The 14,998-nt window shown below is 43.5% G+C and overlaps 1 protein-coding gene across 1 annotated transcript in view; it reads left to right on the top strand.

The window, feature by feature from the left end:
- The window catches only part of LOC104653208 (uncharacterized), a 95,961-nt gene that overhangs the window by 42,474 nt on the left and 38,489 nt on the right, over positions 1–14,998 (top strand). The window contains 2 exon segments of the mRNA XM_074406024.1: positions 7,506–7,587; positions 8,082–8,259. The gene's annotated coding sequence lies outside the window, so the exon portion shown is untranslated.

Consider the following 14,998-nt stretch of genomic DNA (forward strand, 5'->3'; position numbering starts at 1 on the left):
CAAAATCTAAGCAAAAGATAAAGAGGCAGCACCTAAAACCAGCCCCACTTGGATTATTTTTTTTTCCTTAAGATATTTGGGGAAGGAGGCTTCTCAGCCCTCCCGTAATCAGCCATCAGGGGGTTGTCGTGAGCTGCTTTCCCAGCTTCACCTCGGGGGCTCCCACCGGATCCCCGCAGCCTCCCCGGCCCCACCCCGCAGTCAAGACTCCGCTCTGCCCTGCCTCTGTGCTCTGCACAGTGTGCATGCACTGTGCACCTTGCTGCGTTTCCCATGCTGATGCAACCTCTTCTTTATTCCTTTTTGTCCTTTTCTCACATTTCCTCCACCCAGGAACTTTGTTTTCCCCTTAGAGGACGTCTGCCTTTCTAGCCACATCCTTTTCTAGCAGCTGGCAGAGACCTGCGGCGGCGCGGGGAGGGGGCTTCTGAGCGCTATGCACTTTCTCTTGAACGAGGAGTTTTCCTTCCAGCTTCTCCAATGAGCAATCTGGCGGTGAGGACTCAAGGAACATGAGCACAATTTGGTTAGCGGGGTGAGGAGGAGGTCTACCCTGGCAGGCAGGCTGACTTTTCCAGCTGCTTCTAGCTCCTTGCAGACAAACCACTGGTCCCACCAGCTTAGGGCTGAATCCTGTGTGTAGGTGGGTAGTCCTGGGGCCTCGTGCACCACCCATGCGAGGAGAATGTTTCTATTTTCTCATTTTTGCTCATTTGGGTGGATGGGTTGGGGGAACAGGGTCTTACTCTGTTGCCCAGCCTGGAGTGCAGTGGTGCTGTCATAGCTCACTGCAGCCTTAAAGTTCTGGGCTCCTGTGATCCTCTTGCCTCAGCCTCCCAAGAAGCTGGGACTACAGGTGCACATCAGGCCAGCCACTCCTGTATTTCCTAATTCTTAAAAGTGCGCATGTATTTCTTATGTGATAAAAACCGTTAAATGCAAAAATATCTTTGGAAGTAGTGATCCTTTGTGCAGCCGACTTGGCAGAAATCTCAAATATTTGTTGAAAGTGCATAAAAGAATGTGCACATCAACTTTATCCCGAATCCTGCCTCTTGAAGTTCTAACTCAAATGCAGCCTTCTCTTAAAACATTTCCTTATATCCTCAATTACATAGGCCTGCAAAGCTTTACTTGATTTGGGCCATGTCCAGCCCATCCCTCACTGGCCCCGTCACCTCCTGCTGTTCCTCATTTCCCCAGGCTCTGCAACCCTGGCCTCCTCCTCCCTGTGATTCCTGGTACGCTGGAGACAATCGATTAATATTTGCTGAATGAGTGAATGAATGTGACCTCTTCCTGGTTTGTATCATTCTGGACAAAATCTATTCTATAAGTAGGTATTTGTTCTATGTCCCCTACTGTTAAGCAACTAGGGCCACACCCTGTGATATGACCCACACCGTGCCTGGCACAATGCTTGCTGTGTAGTAATAACTAATATTAACAATAATAGGAGGAAGAGTTGCTATTTGAGTGATTACTAGGGACCAAGTACTGTATTAAACATTTATAGGCATTACCTCACTTATACATTTAATGACCGTGAAGATACCCAGATTATAGGAACACATGCAGCCAGAAAGGTGGCCTTCTATTCTTAGTACTGCTTTACAGCAGAGGAAGCTGAGGCTTAGAGAAGTTAAGTAGCTCACCCAAGGTCACATTGCTAAGATGCGGCGTTACAGGAGAATGCAATTCTAAATTATCATCAGATCCATAGTTTTCAAAGTGTGGTCCTCAAGACCCTTTCAGGGAGGTCTGTAGGTGCAAAATCATTTTTATAACAATACTAGGACATTGTTTACCTTCTTCATTCTCATGTGTATGTATGGTGGCTTTCCTGAGGCCATGTGTCATGCTATATTAAATCACCTTGAATGCAGATGCAGAAAAGAGAATTCAGCTGTCTTCGATTAAGGCAGACATTAAAGAGATTTTCTTTTCTTTTTGAGAGGGAGTCTTGCTCTGTCGCCAGACTGGAATGCCGTGGTGCGATGCGATCTCGGTTCTCTGCAACCTCCACTTCCCGGATTCAGGCGATTCTCCTGCCTCAGCCTCCCAAGTAGCTGGGACTATAGGCATGTGCCACCACGCCCAGCTAATTTTTGTGTTTTTAGTAGAGCCAGGGTTTCACAAGGTTGGGCAGGATGGTCTTGATCTCTTGACCTTGTGATCCGTCCACCCCAGCCTCCCAAAGTGCTGGAATTACAGGTGTGAGCTACTACACCTGGCCAAGAGATTTTCAAAAATGTAAAATAATGCTAAACATTCCATTTAATTTTAAAAAACAAAACATAGTTATTTTTCATAAAGACATTTATGTCAACATGTAATGTCTTCATAATTGTTATTTTCACGTAAATTAATATTTAAAAATTATCAGTTTTGATTTCTAATATGATGAATATCTCTAGAGAGAAGCCCACATAAACAAAAACACTATGGGATTCTCAGTATCTTTCCAAGTATTATGGGCTCCTGTGAACAAAAGGCTTGAGAATAGAGGTATTAGATAATATTTATTTCCTGGCAACTCTGAAATATAAAGGTTCTTAGCTCCTGAGGCAGTTTAGATCATTTGTAACTGCTCTAAATTCTCAGTCTGCAAGTCAGCTTGGAAAAGAGGGGCAGCCCTGGGGTCTGTCTCCATGCCACGGCCTGACTGGTCTTGGTTACCTGGATTTATTCTGGCCTTAACTGCTCTGTGAATTTCTGGAAATTCCCATTCCTGTCTTGGGCTCACACATAGCTCCCAGGTAGCCTCATTTCATTCCTTTATTCCCCATTCTCAATTTGGTTAGGGGGCAAAGAGAAGATCTAGTCCCAGCTACGTGGGAGGCTGAGGCAAGAGGATCACATAAGCCCAGAAGTTTCACTCTTGTTGCCCAGGCTGGAGTGCAATGGCATGATCTTGGCTCACCACAACCTCCCAGGTTCAAACGATTCTTCTGCCTGAGCCTCCAGAGTGGCTGGGATTATAGGCATGTGCCACCACACCTGGCTAATTTTGAATTTTTTTTTTTTTTTTTTTTTTTTTTTTTTGAGACGGAGTTTCGCTCTTGTTACCCAGGCTGGAGTGCAATGGCGCGATCTCGGCTCACCACAACCTCCGCCTCCTGGGTTCAGGCAATTCTCCTGCCTCAGCCTCCTGAGTAGCTGGGATTACAGGCACGCGCCACCATGCCCAGCTAATTTTTTGTATTTTTAGTAGAGACGGGGTTTCACCATGTTGACCAGGATGGTCTCGATCTCTTGACCTCATGATCCACCCGCCTCGGCCTCCCAAAGTGCTGGGATTACAGGCTTGAGCCACCGCGCCCGGCCTAATTTTGAATTTTTAATAGCGATGGGGTTCCTCCATGTTGGTCCCTGCGTTCTCTTTCATGCTATGTGACTTGTCAGTTTTTACCTTGATCCTGGAGTACACAGTTCTCCTCACTTTCCACACTGTCTTACAAAACAAAGGTTTCTTGTTGTTTTTCCCAATGTCCAAACACTTCCTGGACTCCAGTGGAGCTCTGAATGGTTTATTTCCTGTTGCCGTGGCCTGTACAGGATTACAACATATCTTATGTTCTAAATGATTTCTCATTGATTACCTCTGGGGAAAGGAACTAGGTGGCAGGAGAAGAGGAATAGGGGGAAAAAAATCTTACCTCTTTTGTAATAGCTTTTATCTTAAAGGAATTAAATTAAAAATCTGCTTTAAGCGAAGCAAAAACAGCAAAAAACAAACCATGCACAAAGATCTCCTGAAACGTGATTATGTCTAGAACGTCCTTGTTTGGTAGTGGCACTCCTTTCAGGAGAAGATCATTTTACAGGTGGGTTCGGAAGCAGAACGCATGTCAAAGGTCACTGGACTGTGCAGAAGGAGGTGCAGTTTAGGATGGAGACTACCTTTGGGAACTGCAGGTTTTGTTTTTATTTCCCCCTTCAGATATGTGAATCATAGTTTGCTGGAATAAACTAAGAATATTAATTGGCCTCTCTTACTTTGTGAACATTATTTAAAAAACTCTTGGCTGGGTGCAGTAGCTCACACCTGTAATCCTAGTACTTTGGGAGGCCGAGGTGGGCGGATTGCCAGAGCTCAGAAGTTGGAGACCAGCCTGGGCAACAAGGTGAAACCTGTTTCTACTAAAATAGAAAAAAGTAGCGGAGTGTGGTGATGTGCACCTGTAGTCCCAGCTACTTGGGAGGCTGAGGCAGGAGAGTTGCTTGAACCTGGGAGGCGGAGGTTGCAGTGAGCCAAGATCGCACCACTGCACTGCAGCCTGGATGACAGAGCGAGATTCCATCTCAAAAAAAAAAAAAAAAAAAATTTATATACTATAAACTTAGACATACGATTACTTCTTATCCTTTTGGCTAAGATCAAGGGTAAACATAGACATAAACAATACTATATATTATATATAGTATGCATCCTGAGTCTACTTTTCATTTATTTGCTGGTGATTCCTTCAGGTTTTGCTTTCATTGTTTTCTCCATATTTTCTTGTGCTGATGCATTTGGAGAAAGGAGGTAAATGCAGGTTCTATTCCCAACCAGGTCACCTATTTGCTGTGTGATCTTTGGCAAGTCTTTCCCTGGGTCTCTGTGACCCACACCTGTTGCACAAGGGTGAGACTTGCCTTTGAGGGACAGTTGAGAGGGAAACAGAAGATCCAGGCAGCAAAGTCTTTGGGAAAGTTAAAAGGGCTATTCAAAACCTAAGTAGTACTTACAACTCTTCTTCATGCTGAGGACTAAACTCTGGGCTGGGTGTGGTGGCACACACCTGTAATCCCAGCACTTTGGGAGGCTAAGGTGGGCAGATTACGAGATCAGGAGTTCGAGACCAGCTGGCCAACATGGTGAAACCCTGTCTCTACTAAAAATACAAAAATTAGCTGCGCATGGTGGCACACGCATGCAGTTCCAGCTACTCGGGAGGCTGAGGCAGGAGAATCACTTGAACCTGGGAGGCAGAGGTCGTGGTGAGCCAAGACTGCGCCACTGCACTCCAGCCTGGGCAACAGAGCAAGGCTCCATCTCAAAACAAAACAAAAAAAACCTCTGATGTTTTATTCTTGCCCAAATTCCTAAGTGGTCTGGGAGTCATGCTATACAAACCATAAATTCTCATCAGATGGGTTTTATATAACCTTATATGTTGTAACTTACTTTCCAGTCTGACTCTGGCATAACAAAGAAGAAAGTCTAAATATTTTACCCCAGAACTTGTTTCTTTGCCATATTTTGAAGTGGCCCTGCAAAGCTGTCCTCTGTGGGGGGAAATGTGCATGTAAAGAATCTCTGTTCACATAGTTAGATCTTTTTGTTCCAGGCCCTCGCTATCCTGAAGAGATTAAGTAAAAGTCTAGCACCTTTTAAAGGTCTGAATAGGAAACATTTAGGTTTCTCTTAGGGCAGCCACCATATGACTTTAAAAGAATCTTGGTCTCCACAGTCTTTTATCTTAACCTGAACATTTTCTTTCTATTGATCCCACGTCTTTATTTTATTTTTATTTATTTGTGTTTTTTTGAGATGGAGTTTCACTCTCGTTGCCTAGGCACGATCTCGGCTCACTGCAACCTCCACCTCCCCGGTTCAAGCAATTCTCCTGCCTCAAGTAGCTGAGATTACAGGCATGCGCCACCCTTATTTTTTGTATTTTTAGTAGAGACATGTTTCTCCATTTTGGTTAGACTGGTCTTGAACTCCTGACCTCAGATGATCCTCCCGCCTTGGCCTCCCAAAGTGCTGGGATCACAGGCATGAGCCACCATGCCTGGCCGATCCCAGGTCTTTAGAGAAACTCAATCAATTGTCGATCAGAAAATGTTTAAATTTACCTATAGCCTGAAAGCTTCCCATCCCACAACCCACTCAGAGTTGTTCCGCCTTTTCTGAACCAAGCCAGTGTCTTTCTTAAATGTTTTTGATGTCTCATGCCTCCCTAAAATATGCAAAACCAAGCTGCACCCTAGTCACCTTGGGCATGTGTTCTCAGGACCTCCTGAGGGCTGTGTCACAGGCCATTGTCACTCATACTTGGCTCAGAATAAATCTCTTCAAATATTTCATAGGGTTTTGACTCCTTTTGTTGACAGTGTTTGATTCTCAAAATACCATGAGAAGGAAACAGGAAACTAGATATTGATTCCAATTTCAGATTAGCACAGTAAGACACTAAGGAATGTTCTCCAAGTTTCAAAGTAAGTCAGTAACGGTTGGGACCGCTGTTATCTGCCTTTTTTTCCAGTCTTTTGAGGAATTATTCTTAAAGCAAGAGGTCAGCCGTTAGTGGTCTTCAAAGTGGGAAGAGCAGAGTGGACAGTTCTACGGGAATCCATTTTTAGATCCTTGGCTTCACGTGTAGCCTTCTCGGAGTGGGCCTGGTTGCTCACACAGGTTCTTCTTTCCAAAGCACCTCTTGTAATCTGTTCTTCTTTTGCTTTGCAAAAGAAGTCTATACCCTTACCCTGCCCTGAATTGCCCCTGGGAGGCAAAACCTCTGGGGCATCAAAGAGACACTGTTGAGTTATGGACTTCTGAAAAGGCTCTTTTAATAATCAAAGGGGAAGCAGGGAAAAATTGCCTACCATTTATCTTCCGTTTTCTTGTACATATTCCTATTGGGAGGAATTGGCCTGCAAATGGATATTATGAATTAAATATTGTGGAGTAGGAATAGCGGAATCGAAGTTATTTTACCTCTTCCATCTCTAGTTTATTGTTGAAGAAAGCTTTGCTTCTAGCAAGAGCCTCTTGAAAGCAAGGCAGGCGTTAAATCCCGAAGATGTCTTTCCCTCTGGATATTTAAGGCAAACCATTTTATTCAGTACATTCCCAAGACATGTCTTTTGTGAAAAGAAAAGGGCCTCCAAAGGGATGGATAGAACTTGACAATGATTATTTTCAAGGAAACTGGAATTTGTTATGGGACTAACAAATTATTTAAGATATACTAGATAAAAATGCCAACAAAGCTTTATGCGATTTCCTTCAGATGCTCTGTGCACTGATCAGTATGATAGCTGATAAGGTAGTCTTATCAAATCATATCATGAATTATTAATTCCAATAGCAGTTGATCTTCATTTTCTTTTCTGTTATAAATGTTTAATGATACAAGTGCTTGACCAGTTTGTGCAATATATATCTTTCTCTTTCACAGGAAAAGTTCACTCAAGATGTCTGATAAAATTAGTAAAGTTAATTCTGATATTATACTTCATTTTGTTTAATTATTCTGAAGGGCTGAATATCTTCTTTTGATTTATGCACACACATATATCAAAGGAATATCAGGTCTTCCTTTGTATTTCTTGCTTTGTAAATAACTTACAATGTTAGCCGCACAGAACACTGGAGTATTATAATTAAGTGATAGCAGGTGGCATAATTATCTTGTTTTCATAAATTATTCTAAATGTGAATAAATTAATCATATAAGAGCTACATTATTATTATTATTATTTTTGAGACTGAGTCTCCTTCTGTCACCCAGGCTGGAGGGCAGTAGCATGATGTTGGTCTCCCTGGTTCAAGTGATTCTCGTGCCTCAGCCTCCTGAGTAGCTGGGATCACAGGTGAGTGCTACGCTCAGCTAATTTTTGTATTTTTAGTAAAGACAGGATTTTGCTATGTTGGCCAGACTGATCTTGAACTTGTGACCTCAAGGGATCCACCTGCCTCAGTCTCCTAAACTGCTGGGATTACAGGTGTGAGCCGCTGCATCCAGCAAGAGCTACATTATTTTAATCTTGCCTGTATTAATTGAAAAATCACAATACAAATTTGAAAAGACTTTATTTCTTATAAAGAGCTACAGCCTGCAGGGTGGCCATCCTAACACACTGGGAAATGTAGCCTTTGGTCAAACCCAGAAGCAGGTATTTTGAGGGAAGGAGGGGTAAGGCAGTCATTTGAGCTGAATGGGTTGGCCAGTTTCATATATTCAACATGTTCCCAGAGAAGCTATGAATATTCCCTAATGCATGCATGCTGAACAAACATGCATGTTACTTATGGACCCATGTTCACCTTGGGGTGGAGACTTAACATTTAAATTTATTACAATTAGGTCCTGTACATCAAAAGGTGAAGCTGGGATATAAAGTGCACAGCCTCTGTAAACCAGCCAGAACCAGTCCGTGGTCTGCGGTCTCTTAGCTGGAGAAAGTTACTACAATCGGGGAATGCTGGGAAGATGGCCGCCTAAGAACAGCTCAGGACTTCAGCTCCCAGTGAAAGTGCAGAGGGTGAGTGGACGCCGCATTTCCAGACGAACTCTTATTGCCCACAGACCAGGAGATACCCAGGCAGAGGGGTCGCCAGCGTCGCAGTCCCAGCCGGTGCGGCTGTTTTGGCCCCTGTGGGGCTGATTCCGCCCGCGCGGCTGCTGTGACCACGCCCTGTTGCTGCGGTTCTCCGTACAAAAGCCACTGGTCTGGGAGCCCTCTTAGCTGGCGATCAGAGCCCTGAGACGGCAGAATAGCCCATTCATCTGAAATAGCGAGCCAGGCTAGGAGATTCCTAGGCAAAAAATCCGCCAGGAGCGGGCGCCGCAGTTCGAGCCGACTCCGTGAGTCGCAGCACGGGAGATCCCGGCGCCTTTTCAACAAGCGACCCGAACGCGGGGTCGTTCAACTTAAAAGACTCTGAGTCAGGGAGCCAGGTGATCAGGCTCGGTTGGTCCCACCCCTCCACCCCCAACAACAACGAAAACAAAAACAGTAATTGGAAACCCTCGGGGTTGAGCCCTTCAAACCAAGCACAGCTGAACCGGGACGGTCCGGCTCCGTGGGGGAGGGGCTTCCGCCATTACTGAGACTCTCCATCGCTAGGGAGGCAGGCTGCCGTTGCCGAGGCAACCCGCCGTTGCCGAGGCAACCTGCCACAACAGTCCGCCATAACAGAGGCGGGGCCACCGTTGCCGAGACAGTTCTAACTACGCCCATATAAAAAGGACTACAGGGAAGAGCTCAGGGCAGCTGGGCAGAGCCCACAGCAGCTCAGCAAAGCCCCTGCGGGCAGGCAGTGGTTAGGCGTGCTGCTAGCTGGGCGGGTCAGACCTGAAAGAAAAATCAAAAAAGGCAGTAGTGCAACGGAAACTCATAAAGCTCCAACTCCCTGGGACAGAGACAGACAACAGGTGGATAAACCCACAAAAATGGGAAGAAACCAGCGCAAAAAGGATGAAAACTCCCGAAACCAGAACACCTCTCCTCCTAAAAGGGATCGTAACTCCTCACCAGCAAGGGAACCAGACCGGATGGAGAAGGAGGGTGATGAAATGACAGAATCAGACTTCAGAAGGTGGGTAGTAAGAAACTACAGTGAGCTAAAAGAACATGTTCTAACCCATCGCAAAGAAAATAGGAACCTTGAAAAAAGATTGGACGAATTGCTAAAGAGAATGGACAGCATAGAGTGGAGTATAAGTGAATTGATGGAGCTGAAAAATGCAACACGAGAACTTCGTGAAGCATGCACAAGCTTCAAGAGCCGAGTTGACCAAGCAGAAGAAAGGATATCAGAGGTCGAAGATCAACTCAATGAAATAAAAAGAGAAGGCAAGAACAGAGAAAAAAGCGCAAAAAGGAATGAACAAAATCTTCAAGAAATGTGGGACTATGTGAAAAGACCTAATCTACGTCTGATAGGTGTACCTGAATGTGATGAAGAGACTGAATCCAAGCTGGAAAATACTCTTCAGGATATTATCCAGGAAAACTTCCCCAACCTAGCAAGGCAGACCAATATTCAAATCCAGGAAATACAGAGAACACCACAAAGATATTCCTCAAGAAGAGCAACCCCAAGGCACATAATCGTCAGATTCACCAGGGTTGAAATGAAAGAGAAAATGCTAAGGGCAGCCAGAGAGAAAGGTCGGTTTACCCACAAAGGGAAGCCCATTAGACTCACAGCAGATCTCTCAGCAGAAACCCTACAAGCCAGAAGAGATTGGGGGCCAATATTCAACATCCTTAAAGAAAAGAACTTTCAACCCAGAATCTCCTATCCAGCCAAACTAAGCTTCATAAGTGAAGGAAAAATAAAATTCTTTGTGATCAAGCAAGCACTCAGAGATTTCATCACCACCAAACCTGCTCTACAAGAACTCCTGAAAGAGGCTCTACACATATAAAGGAACAACCAGTACCAGCCACTCCAAAAACACACCAAATGGTAAAAGAGCATCAACACAATCAAGAATCTGTATCAACTAACCAACAAAACAGCCAGGTAGCATCAAAATGACAGCATCAAATTCACACATAACAATACTATCCCTAAATGTCAATGGACTAAATGCCCCAATCAAAAGACACAGACTGGCAAATTGGATAAAAAGCCAAAACCCATCAGTGTGCTGTATCCAGGAAACCCATCTTACATGCAAGGATACACAAAGGCTCAAAATAAAGGGATGGAGGAAGATCTACCAAGCAAATGGAGAGCAAAAAAAGGCAGGAGTTGCAATTCTCATCTCTGATAAAATAGACTTTAAAGCAACAAAGATCAAAAGAGACAAAGAAGGACATTACATAATGGTAAAAGGATCACTGCAACAAGAAGAGCTAACGATCCTAAATATATACGCACCCAATACAGGAGCACCCAGATACATAAGGCAAATTCTTAATGACTTACAAAGAGACTTAGACTCCCACACAATAATAGTGGGAGACTTTAACACACCATTGTCAATATTAGACAGATCAACCAGACAGAAAATCAACAAGGATATCCAGGACCTGAATACAGACCTGGAACAAGCAAACCTAATAGACATTTACAGAACTCTCCACCCCAAATCCACAGAATATACATTCTTCTCAGCACCACATCACACCTACTCTAAAATTGACCACATATTTGGCAATAAATCACTCCTCAGCAAATGCAAAAGAACAGAAATCTTAACAGTCTCTCAGACCACAGTGCAATCGAGTTAGAACTCAGAATGCAGAAACTAACTCAGAACCGCACAGCTTCATGGAAACTGAACAACTTGCTCTTGAATGTTGACTGGATAAACAATGAAATGAAGGCAGCCATCAAAAACGATGAGTTCACGTCCTTTGTAGGGACATGGATGAACCTGGAAACCATCATTCTCAGCAAAATGACACAAGAGCAGAAAATCAAACACCGTATATTCTCACTCATAGGCAGGTGTTGAACAATGAGAACACATGGACACAGGGAGGGGAGCACTACACACTGGGGTCCGTTGGGGGGAAATGGGGGAGGGGTGGGGGGTTGGGGAGGTGGGAAGAGAGAGCATGGGGAGAAATGACAGATGCAGGTGAGGGGACGGAAGGCAGCAAACCACACTGCCATGTGTGTACCTATGCAACAATCTTGCATGTTCATCACGTGTACCCCAAAACCTAAAATAAAAAAAAAAAGAAAAAAGAAAAAAAGAAAGTTACTACAATCAGTTTCTTGTCCAATCAAAGCTGTAGTTACGGCTTGTGGAATGGGTGAACTCAGTAAGTTGGTGCCCGGAGGTGGATGAGCTGCAGATTATTTTAACATTGCTTATTTTGAGACCAGTGCTTGTTTAGCTGCTAGAGAAAAAGAAAAACCTTGTGTCAGTTTCAACATAGTTGATTCTTTAAGTGTAGGAGTGTATGACTTAATCCTCCTGGCACAGCTTTAGGTACTGTTTATAATTTGGTATCTTATTGCCCCAAAGAGTCTATTCTGTCAGTCTTATGATCTCTATCTTAATATTAATGCTGATTAGTTTGAATAAATTGCAAAAGGGACAGGATATAATGAGGCATGTCTGACCTCTTGTTCCATCATTACTGAAAACTCAGTTTTTAAGATTTCTCTGGGTTTGTTCAGCTGCTGGGGGTGATATAGCTTGGATGTTTTTCCCCTCCAAATCTCATGTCAAAATGTGATTCCTGATGGTGAAGGTGGGGCCTGGGGGAGGTATTCAGGTTATAGGGGTGGATCCCTCATGAATAGCTTGGTGCTGTCCTTTCCATAGTGAGTGAGTTCTCATGAGATCTGGTGGTTTAAGTGTGGCATCGGGCCGGGCACAGTGGCTCACACCTGTAATCCCAGCACTTTGGGAGGCCGAGGTGGGTGGATCATGAGGTCAAGAGATTGAGACCATCCTGGTCAACATGGTGAAACCCTGCCTGTACTAAAAATACAAAAAATTAGCTGGACATGGTGGCACGTGCCTGTAATCCCAGCTACTCAGGAGGCTGAGGTGGGAGAATTGCCTGATCTCAGGAGGCGGAGGTTGCGGTGAGCTGAGATCGCGCCATTGCACTCCAGCCTGGGTAACGAGTGAAATTCCGTCTCAAAAAAAAGAGTGTGGCATCTCCCCTCTCTCTCTTGCATACACTCTCACCATGTGACATACCTCCTCCTGCTTTGCCTTCCACCATGATTATAAGCTTCCTGAAGCCTCACCAGAAGTTGAGCAGATGCCAGCACCATGCTTCCTCTACAGCCTGCAGAACTGTGAGCCAGTTAAACCTCTTATTATTCACATATTACGCAGTCTCAAGCATTCCTTTATAGCAACACAAGAATGGCCTAATATGGTGCAGGGGTTTAGAATTTTATTTTTAGTTTACATCCCTCCTACTTTTTTATTTCTATTTTTTTTGAGACAAGGTCTCACTCTCTTGCCCAGGCATGATCTCAGCTCACTGCAGCCTTGACCTTCTGGGCTCCAGTGATCCTACCACCTCAGCCCCTCAAGTAGCTAGGAATACAGGTGTACACCACCTCACCTGGCTAAGCTCTCCTTTTGGTAATGTATCTTACAAGATGTGTTCCATAATTTATTTCTCAGTGTTTTTTTTTGTTGTTGTTGTTTTTTTTTTTTTTTTTTGAGACAGAGTATTGCTCTGTTGCCCAGGCTGGAGTGCAATGGTGCAATCTCAGCTCACTGCAACCTCTGTCTCCCGGGTTCAAGAGATTCTCCTACCTCAGCCTCCTGAGTAGCTGGGATTATAGGTGCCTACCACCATGCCTGGCTAATTTTTTTTTGTATTTTTAGTAGAGACAGGGTTTTGTTGTGTTGGCCAGGCTGGTCTTGGACTCCTGACCTCAGGTGATCCACCCACCTTGGCCTCCCAAAGTGCTGGGATTACAGGCATGAGCCACCATGCCTGGTCTTCTCAGTAATTTTAATAATATTACTTAATATTGCCTATTAACACATGGGTATAGTACATTTCCCCTCCAAATCTCATGTTGAAATTTGATCCCCAGTGTTGGAGGTGGGGTCTAAGAAGAGGTGTTTGGCAGATCTCTCATGAATAGCTTGGTGCCATCCTCACAGTAATGAGTGAGTTCTCGACCAATGGGTTTCTGCAAGAGCTGATTGTTAAAAAAAGCTTGGCATCTTCCTCTTTTTTCTCTTGCTTCCTTTCTCATCATGCGACCTCTGCACATGCCAGCTCCGCTTTGCTTTCTGCCATGACTGGAAGCAGCCTGAAGCCCTCACCAGATGCTGATGCTGGCACCCTGCTTCTTGTCCAGCCTTCAGAGCTGTGAGCCAAATAAACCTCTTTTTTTTGCAAATTACCCAGCCTCAGGTATTCCTTTAAAGCAGTACAAACAGACTAAGACACACAATTATTTGAATTTTAAAAGTCAGAGAGAAATTAATTCTGATGATGTTATCAGTTTGAAAATAAGAATCGGAGTGTCCAGTTAGGTTATGTGGTGGGTATTTTTCACAGGTGAAATGAAATAAGTTTCTAAGGCTTTTTAACAAGAATGTATTTAAAACATAGGATGAGATAAAAATATTTTTATTGAAAAAATAAATTGGTGATGATGGTTTGATAGGAATATTTTGAGTTTTCAATATTTTCTGAGTATATCACATTTTTAACAAGGTGTATCTTAAGTCAAAGAATATTAGCAGGCTGATGCACTGTAATCTTAGTGCTTTGGGAGGCTGAGGCATGAAGATTATTTGAGGCTGGGAGTTCAAGGCTAGCATGCACAACACAGTAAGACCTATCTCTACAAAAATAAAAATAAAACTATTTAATGGGGCATGGTGGTGTATGACTGTAGTCCTAGCTACTTGGGAGGCTGAGGCGGGAGAATTACTTGAGCCCAGGAAAATAGTATAGTCAAAGAACTTCAGGAACTATCGTTAATTATATTAATTATTAATTTTGAGACTCGTCATGGAATTATACCAGGTTTTTTTTTTTTTTTTTTTTTTTGAGACAGGGTCTTGTGAGTCACCACCCAGGCAGGAGTACAGTACAGTGGCACAATTATAGCTTACTATAGTACTATAGCCTCCAACTCCTGGGCAGATCATGAGGTCAAGAGATTGAGACCATCCTGGCCAACATCTACAACATTTAGTAGAAATCCCATCTCTACTAAAAATACAAAACTTAACTGGGCATGGATGGTGGCATGTGCCTGTAGTCCCAGCTACTTAGAAGTCTGAGGCAGGATAATTGCTTAAATCCAGAAGGTGGAGGTTGCAATGAGCTGAGATCGTGCCACTGCACTCCAGCCTGGTGACAGAGTGAGACTCTGTCTCAAAAGAAAAAAAAAGTTTACGCTGAACTCTCATTCTAGCGTAATATTTATCCATGAATGTGTGAACAAACAGAAAAAAAGCCCCACCCAACCTATTAAAACGTCTGTATTTTTAACAATTTTTTCTTTTTGTGTTTAATAAGTATTTATGCTATTTATCAAACCTTGTAATATTTATGTTGTTTTGATTTGTCATATACTAATACCAATGATAATAACCAATCCAGAATAAGTTTCCACTATTTGAAGACTTTGGTGTCAGTACAGTTTTCAGAAGTTTCTAATTTGAATTAAATACATATTTTATATATGATAAGATAATTGGGAGAAGACTTTCAAACCTAAGGTTAAACCTTTGTGGAGAGGTGTAATGGAAACATAATTCCACGGAGGAAAAGGAATGATATAAAATGACAGTTAAAGAAGGGGTTGTTCATATGT

This window comes from Saimiri boliviensis, chromosome 1, assembly GCF_048565385.1.
Source record: "Saimiri boliviensis isolate mSaiBol1 chromosome 1, mSaiBol1.pri, whole genome shotgun sequence".
In the NCBI taxonomy this organism is placed as follows: domain Eukaryota; kingdom Metazoa; phylum Chordata; class Mammalia; order Primates; family Cebidae; genus Saimiri; species Saimiri boliviensis.